This window comes from Numida meleagris, chromosome 10 (genome assembly GCF_002078875.1).
Source record: "Numida meleagris isolate 19003 breed g44 Domestic line chromosome 10, NumMel1.0, whole genome shotgun sequence".
In the NCBI taxonomy this organism is placed as follows: domain Eukaryota; kingdom Metazoa; phylum Chordata; class Aves; order Galliformes; family Numididae; genus Numida; species Numida meleagris.
In genome coordinates, this window is record NC_034418.1 from 17,160,112 (window position 1) to 17,176,442 (window position 16,331).

Genomic DNA, 16,331 nt, shown 5'->3' on the forward strand with positions numbered 1-16,331 from the left:
CCCCCCCCGCCCGGGCAGGGCCACAAACGAGAACTGCGATTTCACACCGATTTCACACCGATTTCACACCGATTTCCTCCGGGTTGCCGCGCCTCTGCCGTCCCGCGGCTCCGCGCAAATTGCGCGCCCGCTCCGCGCCTCCGCCGCCCGCGGCCGGCCCCGCGTTCACTCGGCCGGCTCCGTAGGTGGCCGTGTATATTTTTGTTCAAGTAGTGTTTATGTGAATGAAAAAGGCTGAGATTACAAACAGACCACTGAACGCCCGGGATGTTGCTGCCGGATTGGTCTAGGCTGTGTATTTTAAACCTAATCAGGAGCAAATATGATTTTTGTGTGCGTGCATGCGTGTGCATTATTTTTAGCAGAAACACGTTTGGGATGTTTGGGGAGCACTGTACCCTAACCCCTGTCTCTTTCCTCCGTGATTTCTGAGCTGTGTTTTGCTCTGCACGGTTGGGGATGGAGCGGGGCTGCAGGGAGAGGTGACAGAGCAGCTCTCTGGGAATTATCCCCCAGACAACGAAATCGATCCCTTGGCTCCTGGAAAGGGAAAGGAGGGGCTCAGTTCGCCCCCCCCCGAGCCCCCTCCGAGCCCATAGAGGGTTTCCATGTGCTGGTGGCAAACGGGTGCTCGTCCCTAAAGCCTCGGCTATGGGATGGGGCATGTCTGGGCTTTCTCCTTGCCGGGTGTTGCTCGGCACAACCTGAAATCCGCTCCAAACATCCCCGCTAATTCAGCATTGAAAAATGCCATTTACAATTTACCACATCAAAAGAAAAAAAAATATATATATATATTATATATAGGTTGCATATTTAGGATTTCAGCCCTTGCAAACGCAAAAGTGATCAGGAATCAGTTCATCAATTGCATAAAAGCAGACATCCAGCAGGCAGTTTGATTTTCCTTTCAGGAGGGAGCTGTGACTTTCTTTGGTTTCAGAGGCAGGGTCCGTGTGATTCTGGTTTCCTTAACAAAAAAAGATTTCTCCAAAATCACTCCTGGAACCCCCTCAGCTGTTCCTATCTCCGCTTACATCAGTGTGCTCACGAGGGTTCAAAAGAAATCACCCCATTTTTGCAGACGTTCCTCTGCCGATCGATCATTCCCAGCGTGGAGGGATGCCCCGGGGGTCCCAGCAAAAGGGTTTCTCCCCCCCGACAGCTCTGCGAGCAAACGTGCGGCGGCTTTGGCATCGCCTTCCTTCCCAATATTTGCCTTTTGTGGGCAAAAGCTGTCGGTGGAGCAGAGCTCTCCGGCTCAGCCAGCCGGAGGATTTGTGCGCTCCGATGTTTTACTACTGTTATGATTCCTCATTGACTGAAGTACAAAGAAAATCGCCGCGTAAACAAGTCGCCGTCTGAAGGGGACGTGGGCGAAATTTGGGGCAAGCAAAACCTTAGCAGGGATCTAAGGGAAGAAGGGAAACAGGGGAAAACACGACAGTCCCGTGCAAGGTTTTCCCTATGTGATGGCAGCGTCACTTCAGAGCTGTGTGGGTTTTTTTTCCCCGTGTTTTGTGGGGCAGAGGAGAGCCCTAAAATGGCTTTTTCTCCCTTAGAATATGTGGAGGGCATCAATCCATCTCCCCCCAAAATGAGTAGGCTCCAGCACGAGGCTTAGCACAGAACAGCGGGTGTTTGGTTCTCTCACCTGGAACCAGCAGTTTTTTTTCATTGACACTGTATTTTTTGCATTCGTTCTTTTTTTATGCGGGGGGGGAAGGGGGAGGACAATCCTTTTTTTTGTTACCTAGCGACCTCAAGCAGAGGGATGGCCAACACTAAAAGAGCACAGCATTCGGCTTTGGAGAAAACACCACTGCTGTCAGAACCAGGTAGGCCCTGAGGAGGTGGGGGCAGCAGGGTGGGGGTCGGGGCCCCCCAGCGCTCACCCCCATGTGCTCAGCCCAGAACAGGGACAGCTCTGTGCCGTACACCATGGGCAGCCCCCATACGGGGACCCACTGAAGGATGGGGACAAAGGGCTGTCCCCACCTTGGCACACACGTGCACACGCACGTACACACGTGTTCACGTGCCCGTGCACGCATGCACACGTGCACACCCTCCTCTAACCCCGCATCCGACCGCGCCGCTCCCGAGCAGCTCTAATGATGCCGCAGCACCAGCGATGCGGTGCGAGGCAAAAAGCAGATGAAAGTGATGTCACATTAATGTCAGCTCACAACTCGAGCCCACACAGCCTTGATTGCTCTTATTAATCTTGCCAATTTGTCTGTCAGCACTCAGCTAATCCCTAAATAGCCTCCCAACAGGTGCTTTATGCTTCCGTCACATCGCTGCTCCCCAGCATCCCCCCCCCCTGGAGCCCCGGAGCCCTCCTCAGTGACACCGGCTCTCTCCTGTCCATCTGGGAGCGGCTTCTTCCCCAGGAGGGCTGGAGGGGGGAGAGGCGGCTTTGCAGATGTTGTTTAGTCTGCACACAGAGGGCACGCGGAGCTGGGGGCTTCCCAAATGGAAGCGATGGGCAGCGGGGAGGGGACGCAGGAGAAATTCACCTGGGGGCAAGGGTGGGGGTAAACGGGGGACCAACAACCCTTTCTCTCCCTCCCCCCAAGGTTTGCTTGCATCGCTGTGAAAAATTGCATGTATGGCACCCGACGCTAGCACGGTGGTTGCATTGCTTTTACGTATCGCCGGCTTGTTGGTTTTATTGAGAGGGGAGGAAAGCTTAAGGCAACGCTGAAGCTGCAGTGGAAAAGCCACATGACACCCTGGGCAGCTTTATCCTGCAATTAAGCCGAGGGTCAAACATTTCCTTTGCTGTGCTATCAGAAAATCCGCTGGCTTATTGCAGTGTATATTTAGCCGTAAAGATCCCGCTGAGCACTGAGTGGAAGGCTGAAATTATTGTGCTCCGTCCTCCCAGAGCTGTTATTTAGCACAGTAGTTTTAAACACAGTTGGTTTTTTTTTTTGTGTGTGTGTGTGTGTGTGCAGGAAACCCTACGAACTACTAAAGCGGAGTGCAAGCTGCTTTCCTGCATTAAAAACAAAAGTTATATATACATATATTTTGGTTTGGCAGCTTGCTGCATGGAGCAGCTCGCACGCAGCCTTGAGCCCCGTGCGTTGCAGCTCACCTGGGGGATGCTGTGCTCTGCAGGAGGAGCTGCCAAGCCCGGCTCTGCTGGAGCAGGCTCCAATTTTACATCCGAAGTTGGCTCGGGCTGCTTCCAGCCCTGAGCTCAGCACAGCAGGAAGGAAGCTTTCAGGGCATCCTCCACCGCTCTTCCAAAAGAGCCACCAAGGGGAGCGTGGTCGCTGCTAGAGCTTGGGGCTGCTCCTCGTTAACCCTTGGGCGCTTCAGATCAGGTCCTGAAAGCCCTCTACAAACACCATTCGCCACCGCAAGCTGTTCCACTCCATCCCGACCTGGATTTATTATCGGGAGACAGATAGATTTTTCCTTCTTTCTCCCCGTCCATTTATTTCAAGCCATAAGACGATCCATCACGGTGAGCTGGAACCGACCTACGATCCGGGGATATTCTTAGATACGCAGCGTGTCAGGAAACGGCTAGCAGCCCCACTTGATGCAAATATTTGGACGAGCGAGAGGTAGGAAGGATTGTCCAAATGTTTACTGAAGGCTGTTGATAGCCCAAGGATTTATAACTGGCGCATAATGCCTGCCCCCACACAGCTCCTCTAGCAGGTGCATCCAGTTTCAGCATGACACATGGTATGTGCGTGCTCTGGGAACGGGGATGCAGGAGAAAGCGCTTTCACAGCTCTCACCTCCCTCCTCCCATCTCCATTAAGTTTTGGAGCAGCAAGATGAGAGCCCAGGACCAGCTCTGATGATACAGAGCCCCAGCAGCAATTCACGTCTGAAGACAAAACATAAGCATTGAGCGTGTTTGGTTGGGATTTCCCACGTGAAACCAAGGCTCTGAATTATTTAGGCCCATTGGTACATTCCTTGTCACACTCCTTCAGTTCTGTGAGGGAGAAAAGCCACATTATTCTAGCTATTGCTCTTGCCATTTCACTTCCTAACTTGCACCGTCAGGGTTTGATCTCCTTTCTCTCACAATAAGCCCTAATTACTGCTGGAGGCATATCACTGCTAACTAATTGGGTTTAACCAATTCTGGTGTCCAAGGAGCTGCAGTTTTTTGGTGGCTTTCAGGACACCACAGGAAATGCCCTGGCACCCACTGCCAGGCAGCCCCTACACCACCAACAGAGGACAGCACGTTCAGGGCACAGCACGTTGGCCAAGCAGAGTTGGAAATACACTCAAGGAAAGCTTTAGTACCTTGCCCAAGGCCAACCAGCAATGGCATTCAATGGCAGAAAGAAGTCAGTTCATTGATACTCTGTCCTGTATAACCTGTGGCCTAGATGCCCTCAGGGTGCAGGGAGACCTCAGCTGACTCCAACCCAACCTCCTGCTCAAAGCAGGTCCATGGCCCATGCGAGATAGCAGCTTCATGTGTCTGAGCCTTGAAAACCTCTGAGGACAAAGCCTGATAGCCATGCTTACAAATAGTTCAGGCAGCAGAGGAGCTGTTGGTGCCCTTGTGCCCATCCAACCAGGCCCTCAAGCTCTGCTGTCAACGCAGTGGCTGTTTTGCCTGTAAGCATTCCTACACTGCATTATTGAGAATCCTATGGAACAGGAGCAACGAGCACGGAGCTGAGTCACTCAAGTCTGCTAATCGCCTTTCCTTAACCATTTAGTAGGTTTTGACAAGGCTAGGAACATGAACGCATGCACTTAGCATGCTGCAGAAGCCCGGACAACGTGCTTTTCTGTGTAACGAGCAGCAATTGTATCTGCTACAGAACAGCCTTTAATTCATTGCAGCCCCGGATGGCAGAGTTTGCCGACTGCTCAGACAGGAATACAATGGCCCTATTGTTTTGCCAAGGGAAGATTTCTTTGTTGCACGCTGTCGTGTAAACTGTATGTTTTCTATTTGTTACCTGATTCGTTTCAATGAAATTCCTTATGTAGTTTTAAGACTGTCCGCTGTCCTGGGCTGGAGCAATGGGAGAAACTGTGGGAGGCTGAGGACCAGGTGATTAGAGTTACATCTATTTGGCTTGCTTGGAAAGAAGGAAGAGAATTTGGTGCTCTTCATGGGAGCAGAAATCGCATAATAAAATATACGGGGGAAAAAAGTAGTAAGTGCTCAAATTCCAGTCATCTGCTGTGCTGTGTATAAAGGTTTCCTTTATATATCAAAAGAATTCGATCCTGGTTTAGATGTCACATTCTCAGTGTGGCCTTAAGAGCGTAGTTGTAACTCAGACTAATCCGGATTTCTCTCTCCTTGAACCTATTTCTCAACAATCACACAACAGTGTGGAAATGTGTTTCCTAGACAAGAATCTTGAGCCATCAACTAGCCCCAAGCCAGGGGGATTCCACCAATGCATATGGTGGTCATGCTGTGCACAGCCCAAAGCCTTCTTCACAGCCATGCAAACCATGTTTCCATACCAATCTCTCCAGTTTCTTCTCGTGTTAGCAGTGGGTTTAGCTCCCTGGACTTGCCAGGTATGGGGATAGCCTCCCTATAGATCTCCTTCCACAAGTGCCCCTTTCCCCAGAACCTTTGTGTAGATGCATCTTTGTGTAGGTACAGTAACTGTGAGGTTTAAAAGATTGGTAAAAGGATTGGATTTAAGGCATTGCAGCCCAAAAATACGATCCTAAAACCTGAGTTCGCCAGTCATCTGAACCTAGATGCACCCACATCGCATGGGGGCAACAGCAAGCTCTGGTAGAAGAGAGAATATTCTGCAGATCTGTACTCTGGCCCCTGTCAGGCAGTTTTAGGAGAGGAAGGCTACGGACATCCAGTTAAAAACTGCAAAACCAGTAGGATTTGGGCCAGGCTTAACCAAAGCAGAAATAAATCATCTCAGTCACTGGTATGTTTCAGTGCATTTGGGCTTAGAGGCGATGTGGGCGATGGCTTGTGGTCCAGACCAGCGTGGTGCTTTTAGCTATATATAATTAGATGTTTTTTCTACTGCAAACCATTACTGACAGACTGAAAGGGTTTTATTCCACAGGACTTTTCCTGCCTCATCTGCCAGGGAGAAAGCAGGCCTCACTCAAACTCTGCTTCCTTGGTGTAAATCACAGCATGGGGCTACCTTATCTCAGCCAGAGCCCCTGTGCAGGAATGCTGCTCTGTCCAGCCCTCGGGCCACCCACCCCTGATCCCAGGCTCCAGCATCTGCTCCAGGCCCAAGCTCTGACCCTTCAGAGACATATTTTTGCAAGGTCAGGAGGTTGGGTAGTAAAAGGGGAGTGGAGAATAGCAGGGGAACAGTGAAGGCTGGCTCTGCAAAGGGATTTCAGGAGGATGTTTACACTCGCCATTAAATGCAGGCTTGAGCCTGTTCTCTTCTCCATTTGCACTGTTTGCATGCAAGCATGCGTGAGGCACAGGCACAGTCCCAGCTTCAAAGCCTTCTGGATGAGGGTGGTCCATGCATGCTCTGCACCCTTGCTCCTTGGTCGTGCAATTGGGCCAAGTGGAGCAAGGCAGGAGCAGTGAGACAGCCAGCCCTGCTGGGCATCTCTGGGTCCTTCATGGGCAACAAGAATGCTTTCAGCACCAGAAAATAAATCATACAGAAAAACCACGTGGAAGAGGGGCAGAAGAAAGGAGGAGAAACAGCTCTGCCAGATGGAAGTAGACAGATGTCCATCTCAAATGGATGGATGTACATCTCTATGTCTTGCTTTTACCCAATACAGAGCTTTTCTTTTCTTGTGCTCTTGTGTTGTGGTGATTCGTCACATTTTAGCTTATCAGCAGAAAAGATTAAAGATACTATTGTGCTGAATGAACAGCCCATGTCACACACATGGATGGAGCCTTCTTCCTGGAGTGGAAGTGGTCCTTTGGGATTGGGTCAAAGAATGATTTCAGGTGGAATTTCTCTGAAATTTCTGCGTGCATTTGCTTGGAAGGGCCACATATCTGCCTTCATCCAAGAAACAGCTGCAGAGGGGTTGCTGGACATGGCCTGACTATCGTCAGGAACAAGGAGAGATTGTTAGTGTGTGCATCACTGCAGGAGACATTTCAATTAAAGAGAGAGCGTTCCAAGAAAAAACCTAATTTTCTTAAACTGTTAAACTTAAAATGGGTTATTACTTCTCGCACAGCCATTGGTGTATAAATTTGTCCTGAATGAAGAGGGAAATGTCATTTCCTTTCCTCGACGAGCTGATCTCAACATAGGAGATGAAGACTCCAGGCTCTTCCCAATGAAGTAAGGGTTTGCTGTCCAATAGAGTGGGTTGCGTGGTGAATTCTTCCCTAACTACTCATTACAGTAAGCTATCCCAACTGCTACTGAGCCCTTTCAGTGAGTGGCTGAATCACTAAAGCCTGAGCTCCGGGAAGCCAGCCCCATCCATCCCAGCCCGGGCTGCACCTCTCTGAGGCTGGGTGCCATCCGCAGCAGTCCCGTCCCCATCCAACAGCCCCAGGGCCAAACCACCCACCGCAGCGTCCATGAGCACAATTCCCATTCCAGCCCTGGCTTTCCTACATGGGAGCTTGCATCCTTCCCTCCTCCCTCCGCCCTCCCTGGCGGTGCAGCTGCTCAGCTCTGCGAGGGAAAGGCTCCCAGATGTGCTTGAGAGGGAGCGGGCAGAGTCCTGAATTCCACTCCATGCAGAGCGGACTTTTTGTATATTTTGTTTTAAGGAGAAAATATGCATCGAGTCCTCAGAAAAAGGCTGGGGACCAGGCACGTCCCTGTGATCACTCCGAGCCCAGGGACTGCAAGCCATCCACCCTTGGCTTTTCTCCGCTTGTGGGATGACAGCTCTCAGCATTGTCAGCAGCTGAAGCCCATCTGCGTTACACAACAGGTCCCTACAGCCTTCCCTGGCTCAAAGCACCCTTCCAGAAAATGGGACTTTCTGCAAAATAAAACAACAGAAAAGGCACCTAACCACCCACATTTGGTATTTTTGGTACTTTTGGCACCCGAACCGTGTGCCACAGCAGATCAATAAATATTCACACACTCCTAAGTGCTTTGTGGGGTTGGTTTCGTTGCATTTCAAGCACATTTAGCTGTGGCACTTGGTAGCTACATGGTTATTGCGTGAGACAGTACATTTATGAAGTGTTGGCCTTCATTTAGTTAATCACTTCATTGATGTGTAATATAAAAATAGTATGAAACTAATTGTTTCCATAGAAACAGGAACCCAGCAAATTATTTCGTATCACAGCTTGGCAAAAGAAAAAGAAGAAACTGCTGTAATTGTTCCCATTAGTGAAACACAGAGGATTCATGCTCAATCTCTACTACACTCAGCTTCACTTCTGCTGTGAATTAGGGGACAAAAAGCACAGAACCACAAAAAAAAAAAAAAAAAAAAAAAGCACAGAAACAAGCTGTGCTTTATTGAGTATTTGTTGTTCTGCCACCAAAACAATTTCCCTTCTGCTTTACAGGTTTCTGGCCAGCAGCTCCAAGGACTGTCACGGCCACGCTGTGCATTTGGGGACGTCATGCAATGGGGCTTTAACCGTGAATGGAGGACGTCTCAGCCCCACTATGGGTGGGATAAGGACAACCCTCACCCCAAGGGTGAGTGCTTAGGAGTGGAGGCAAAGCCAGCTGGTGGAGCAAGTGATGGGGGCAGGCCTCCCTGAGATGCAAATCAGCCCATGTGTACCCCAAATGACCCAAACCACAACTTTATGGAGGCTCTTCTGGCTGTAGGGTGCACTGATGACAGAGCCAGCTCCCACCATCTGTGGATTTCCTCATCCTGGCAGCTCAGCGGAGAGCAACAGGTTCTAGCTAAATGCCTTATGGTCCAGATGCCATGGATCATCCACCTTGGTTTTAGTAAGAGCAGTGCCCCTGCAACACAGTGAGCAGATGTGAGGAGGTGTGAGCCACCCCAGGGTGGAGGCCACCTTCTCCATCCCCACGTTTGCCGTAACCCCAAACCCAGCCCCATCACGTGTGGTGATAAAAGGGAACTGGCAGCACAAAACTCATCTTGATTTCCAGGCTGGTGGCCGCACAACCCTACTGGCTTCTCCGAAAGAAGCAAGAGACACAAACCTGTTCTGTCCCTAGGTTTCCCGCTGGGCTAATTACTGCTAATTGTGCCACTTGGCTATCTGTTCAGCCACACCCTGAGCAGGGCTGATTAGGGTATCAGTGAGATAAGGAACACTTGGGTAGCACAGGTAGCACAATGTCCTAAGGATGTGTTCAGGAACCGGGATCCAACTGGAAGCCTTTTGGGAAAAGCTAGCATGGGTTTTGGTGACTGTGTCTGCAAGCTGTACAGAAGCAAGCTGGCATTCATTTCATCGTAATTCCTTTAAATTTACTTAGCATGTGGATTATTCGTATGAGCTGTTTTTGTTGTTGTTAACAAGACACTGTGGAAATGGAGCTTTCCTCATTTTTCCCTCTTCCCACAGAGAAATAAACTCTGTTCTTTTAACAAATGCTGCATCTCTCAGATCATTTGTTATTTCTCCCCATCTCTGCTGGCCTACATGAAGCAATTCAGCTCCCACACTGGCACTAGGTAGGGATTACTATCACTTGCTTGTCCAAGAGGAGACTTGGATAAGGTATTGTAATCTGTTTTGTTTTGGTTATTTACTTGCAATAAAATACTTGGAATTTTCACACCCAGAGACATTTTTTTGGTAGGTGTATTGTCAGCTCAGCACATACAGCTTCTGGCTGTCAGTATATAAGAGCACACTGCATCTGGCAGGTAAACCACACAGGCCACAATCAACACCTACATGTCATCAGGCACTCGTGTGTCTCCGAGCTTGCTGATGCTCACCAAACATCACTACTGCACTTTATAGAGGCAGGTGTGCTACACAGCTTGGCTGAGCTGGGCAATTCATGGCTGTGGGTTCTCTCACCCAAAGCTTGGGATATTGTCCACTTCCACTGCTCCATGTGTAAGAGCAACACTGGAAGCCTGGAAAGCCAGATAGGCCGACAGACAGACAGACAGACAGGATATTTTCTTCTACAAGGTACCCCGATCATCTGCTCTTCCTTTTGGAATCTGGTCCACGTTCACTTTGGTTTAAGTTACCGGAGTTTCTCATCCTCTTACAGCGAAGCTCATAACAAAGCCTGTGGCCAGCACTTTATTTGATAATTCCTTTCCCCCATTTGTTTATCTCAAGAACTGAGCTTTGTTCCAGGCCCAAAACCAAAAGCCTTTCTACCCTGTTCTCTCCTTGACTTGTTGCAGATGTAACGAAATAAATCTTTAAAAAGAACAAACCTTCACTTCCTCTCTCAGTCACAAGACCCAGGAAAGAAAAATAAATCACAACGTGAGCTCACCCGCTCTTGGAGGATACCACGCTACTCCTGAAGGCCACCACTCAAACTGGAGGTGCCCATCCCTCGGAGAGATCAATGAGTGCAGCAAATTAATGAGCAGCATCAGCCTGAGCTGAGACACGAAACCAGCCCCAAAAACAAAGCCATGAGCCAGGCAATCCCAATTCTCCGTGTTACTTTTCCATTCCATGGCCTGTTGGTGGGATGAAGAGTTGGCAACCATGAAATCACCATTTTAAATGTGACCAAAGTCAAGAATGGATAAAAGCTTGCCATGATCAGTCTGAATCATGGTTGATGTGATGGCCCGCAGTGGTTAGGAGTGGCACCGTGCTGCTGGTGTGCTCCCAGCTGTCATCCCTTGGGCACCGAGGGGCAATGATTATTGCTGGCTCATCCCAAAACTCTGCCCCTCATCTCCCCCGACACCCACCTAATGCCTTCTAAACTGGAACCGGAAAAATCAGCAGCAGGGTATGTTTGTTTTTCTAAACTGGCTGTGGCAAAGAGGTAGAAATACACCCAAATAGCATTTCTTCCTCTCCCAAGAGAAGTCTCCTTATGAGAGCTGTGTTGCTCTTCCATCAGCTGTTACAGGAAGACTCAAACCATCTCTAAATGTGACCAAGTTACAACAGCTGTGTCTCCAGTTGACATGGGTCTGAGATAAAGACAGACTGGCTTTAAGCTGGGAGTACAAAACTGTACAGAAGCAATGATCTGGATTTACACCAGAGAGCTTTTATTCCTTCAAGGATACTCAGGGGGAGTTGAGCCATAAGGTACCCATGAATTGTGCTGAAGTCAGAAAACATTTGGCCCAGACACTCACTTCAGAGGGCTGAAATGAGACTTTCCTTCTTCTTCTTCTTCCTTTTTTTTTTTTTTTTTAAACAAGAGATCTTTACAGCTTTGAAACAATCTGTACAGTTAGCATTGAAGAAAGTGTAATTAGACACTTCGAGGACTGGAAGAAATTAACTCCAACCACAGACTGTCACTCAGAACATTATTTAATTCTTCTCCCCAAATGCGCAAAGCACTTAGTTTTAGAATAACAGGAAAGAAGTCTAACTCCTCACCAAGAGCCATGGCTCTGGCTGGGGATGCATGCATGCATGCAAAGCCAATGGGCTCCCAAGCCATAGGATGGGGACAGGAACGAGCGTCTTGGGCACAACTCTGGGCTCTGAAGGATGCGACTGACGCCTGAATGGCTGGAACACAGTCAACGGGAGTGCCTGGCCCAAGGTGCAACAGGCTGCAGGAGAGAAGATCGCCTTCAGTTTCCAGCATGCCAAGGAAACCGCTGAGAAATTGCTGTTTTCCTTCTTCAGCAGCACCGGGCAGAGCCGTTGACTCACCCCTCGCTACAGAAGCCTGGCTAGAAAGAGATTATTGTGATTTCTGACTGTTTCTTTCCTAACTACAAAAGGCCCCATTCATCTGGGCTAATTTTGACGGGAGAGCAAGGGGTATCAGTAGCATGAACTGTATCTGAGCGTCTCGACCGCATTTCAGCAAGCCATGCTTGTTGGCCAGTTCCAGCCGGTGAAATGGATATCCTCTGTTTTAAGCTTTTTAGTGGATCATTTCTCTGGTTCTAAACAGAGGTATCTTTACTGGCCGTGGCAAGTTTGAGAAGTACTGACGAAGCAGAGACGGCCATTTTCATGGCAAGAACAGAAGGCCATTTAAAAAGGGGAAAAAGCTGTTCTCCTGCAGATCCATGCTTCTTCTGCTCAATCAGTGCACCAACATCCATCTACCTACATGCATCATGAGTGCTCACCAAAGCTGTGTCCAGAGCAGTGAATCACTGCCTTATGTCCAAGGGCTGAACAAAGCATACCTTTATTTTTGTTTTTTGAAAAGGCTTGATATGCTTAATCATGAGTTTTTGTGGAGCTCAGCTTGGACTGCCTCCTTGTGTGGGAAGGGCTAGAACGTAATTGCTTTCAGCAGATATCACTGTAGTCTGTAATTAAAACATACGAGGCTGCCAGCTTCAAATTTTCTAAGTGATTTCATCTGTATTTGGATGATCACATCTCTCTGAGAGGCTCGTATTCAATTATATTTCTAGTTCCAGTGCACCAAATGGGTGAAAAACAATTTTGTCCTCTCCTTCTCGCAGCCTCCAAGCATGCATCTAGGCAGCCTGGAGAGGCAGAGCTCAAACCTCATAAGCACATCCCTTCACCAGGTAAATGCTTGGTGAAAGCTGCTCAAGAAGTGCTGCTCCAGAGGCAGAGCGGAAGGTGTTGATCAAGTTTGTTAAAAAAAAAAAAAAAAAGTGAAAAAAAGAAAAAGAATCTAACAAAAAAAAAAAATGTGGCACCTCCTAAATCAGAGTGACAATTTCAGTGCAGTGTTTACATGGGGTAATAAAAATAAATTGCCTGAGACTGATTATACCCACATGGCACTCTCCAGGCAACAGGGATGTCCCCCAGTATTGGAAACCGGACACGGGGAAACACATGAGAGGGGCAATCTTCAGCCCATTGGGGCCAGCACTGCTTTCATCCCTGCCCCAATAGGTGGAAGCAGCAGCGAGAAGAGGGATGTGCAGCTCCCCACCACTGGACACGATCACTCCGAGAGCCAAGGTTGGCTTAGAAGGCCACTGCTGTTGAGACCCACAAGGGCTGTGGACAAATGGGCTGCATGGGTTTGTTGCATCCTCAAGCATAGACAAAATAAGCCTGCTGCATCAGAATGGGTGATGGAAGAAGGCATAGATGATAGCATCGCTGTTAGAATTGTAATGAGTCACAATTGACATCCTGATGGTTTTCTTTGAGACATATGCAAGACCCAACCGATGTAATTAGAGATCTCCAAGGCTTTGTAATCAGCACGGCCACAAATGAAGGCAAACCTACTTTCATGTGGTAGAACATATGAGTAAGTTCCCCATCAAAATTAAAAAAAAAAAGAGGGGGGAAAAAAAAAGAGAAAAAAGATATTTGGAAGGGTTTTGTTTGTAATGATACCAGGACTTGACATGAAGGATGTACATCCCCCATGCGATACAATGACTGTAACAGCTTGCACGGCTGAGATGTTTAAACCAAAGAAATAGGATGGGTCACTCTGCAGACAGTTTTTATTCTTAGCAAGCAAGCTCTGAGCACGGAGAAAGTGAGCATTTCTGTCCTAAGCGCGACCACCTGGGACTGATCTGCTCGGAGGAGCAGGAAACACCGTGCGGTTGACCTGATAGAAATAGCTGCTGTTTCCTTTGCATCCCACCACCGTGGGGCTGTGAGGTGCACCGTGTCCCTGTGTGCATCCAGTGTTAGCTGAAAAACATCAGGGAAATGGCGAGAGGGCGGATTAATCCCGCTTACACCGAAGAAGCTCGTGATTAATGCAACTTGGATGGTGCTGTGGGAAGGCGGATGGCTTGAAAAGATGGAAGGAAGTCTGAGGCTGTCCTGGCTTGATACTATATATGGTCTTTGGTCAGTTCTGCTTTAGGGGTTGCAGCCAGAATCAGATTTTTATTGCATTTCTTTTTAGAGCAGAAAAATGTTTGGATAATTTCACCCAGCTCAAAGAGCTGAGATGGATAGGTCCACCAGTGATCCAAGTGGTGATGGATGGATCCACCAGTGATCCCTGCTATGAACTGGCTGCACCAGCAGGATGATTTCTCAGAGCACGGGCTATGAGCTTGACCAAGTCCCTTCCAGCAGCTCTGCTTAGGCTGCAAAGCCCCCGAGATTTGTGCTTTCACACAGATCCAACCTGCACTGATAAGCAGCCCTGCTGAGTGCACTGGAACATCCCCCCTCCCCTCCCCTTTTACATCTGCTCTACATTTGCATCTCAGAAATTAGAGAACTGAGCTATGCAGAATTACAGAGCTCGGGTTGGAGTATGGAACTGATTGGGTACTCAGGCTAAATAAGACGAGTTTAAAGATCTTTCCAGGAAATTGAGTGGAACACCCAAACTGACATTTGGTATTAAATATTATATTTGTGCAGTTGCTCTCCATAGCCCGTTGGCACTGAACATCTGGGAGCACGATTTATAACATACAGAAACTGAATACCTGCTCAAAATTATGCTCATCAGAGCTCAGAAATTAAAATATTACTCCGTACACTCCGAGCCAGTCCATTCCTAAAAGGTAAGGCTATTAAAATATGATTAGCTGAGCCATATCTGGTCTCAGAAATGTCATACACCATTACAACTGAAAAGACTTTGATGCAATGCTGCTGGCAAAGCCCCTTGCTTGATCAGCAGCAAGATGCCTAGGAGAGAACCTTACAAATACTCACCCCAGCAGCAGGAGGGGAATGCAAAAGAGAAGGGGAGCTGTTGGTTGTAGAGATTGGAGTGGACTGGGGCTTCCCTTTAGGGTAGGCAAGAGCTGGAAGCTTGAACCCTATTATTATTATTATTATCATTAATATGGAAAGAGCCCTGCTGCCCCTTTGCTGTCTATTGCGTTGGGCTTCTTATTCTTGCCCAGGATGGAGGTGGCCCCATTGCTGTCCCCAGCCATTGCTGCTCCCGGCCCCGCGCTGCCACGTTTCCAAGACCTCTCCATGGGTGGTCGGGGTCTCATTTCCCCTCTTTCTGGAGAATAAAATCCAAACAACAGCTACAGAAAACCTATAGGGACTGGGCTCGGGTTGGGGTGATTACAATCTTCTGCTTTTTGCAATGCTAGAAATTATATATACCTATATACAAATACATACATATACCTTTTAGAACACCAGTTAAAAAGATAAAATTATATGGGGATGTAATTACATATTATCTAACCTATACATTAAAATGATATATATTTATAGAAAACCTTTTGCAACACACGATTGTCTCTCCTAATGGGGCAGTTTGCCCTAATCACAGCATTGCACAACATTCACCATTAAACATTTCTGTGCCAAAATCCCTGTCAGGGCTCAGCTGGGGGTGGTTCCCCCCAGGTTTGGGGCACTCAGCCCCATCCAAAACCTTCCCTGAAGCTGGCCAGGCAATCCCAGCCATGATGCCCCAGCCCTGCTGCCCTCTGACCACCACAGTGCACAGAATTCCCTTATATTGAAGCCTGTGTGCCCTGGCCCTGTGGGAGCTGCCTCTCCCCGCCTTTGTCAGGGCTTATTACTCCATGTTTTCACACTTATCCCCAAGGTGTTGAACTCACCCTGAAGGTTAATTAGTAATTTATTGCGCTGTCATCAGTTCGAGGCTACTAATGGCTTCAATTTAGCCCCAGGGCTCTTTTTTTTTTCTTTTCTTTTTTTTTTTTTTTCCTCCTTTCTTCCTCCCTTCCTTTCCTCCTGCCCACTGCGGCGAAGCTGAAAGCTGCAGTGCATGGGAAAGCAGCAGAACTACCAGCTGGAAATATGGTCTCAAAGGGCTGAAGGTGGCTCTGGGTTAGGGCAGCTCTGGGAGCTGTCCTGTATCCCCAGCCCAGTGGCAAGAAAACAATTTAAATAAATTCATGCAGAATAACAAGGCTGAGAGCATGTTCCTGTGCTTAGCAGCATCGCCAGCTGCTCTTGCAGGTCAGCCTGCAGGGAGGAGGGCACACCGACCCCATCACCTGGCCTCTGGGCGCCCACTTTTGCACTTCACACCTGCAAGACTCATTGCTGAGCAATGGGAGCTGCTGTGGTTGAAGTTGGTGAGGGCTGGGTGGCACTAAGGAGCTGTTCTGCCCACCCCATAATGCCCCTCCAGCGTGCCTCAGTTTCCCTCCCGCCCCATCATAGCGATACCAAACAGAGCCCCAAGGATGGCTGTGTCCCCCCCTGTCCCTACCAGCCATGTCCTGATGAAGCACCTCTTACAAAACAGTCATGCACCGATATTTTTTTTTTAATTATTTTTTGGAAAATAACCAAATAACCCCATTTCCTGTGTTTATACAGATCATTAGGTAAACCGGCCTCGGGAAGGGGAAAGAGAAGGAATGAGGGTTGGGAGCGAGCTCTG

The 16,331-nt window shown here is 48.5% G+C and overlaps 1 long non-coding RNA gene across 1 annotated transcript; it reads left to right on the forward strand.

Annotated features, from left to right (window-relative positions):
- Window positions 34-9,490, forward strand: LOC110404547. The gene is made up of 2 exons (XR_002442312.1): window positions 34-7,271; window positions 8,474-9,490. It is a non-coding gene; the product is annotated as an uncharacterized LOC110404547 (long non-coding RNA).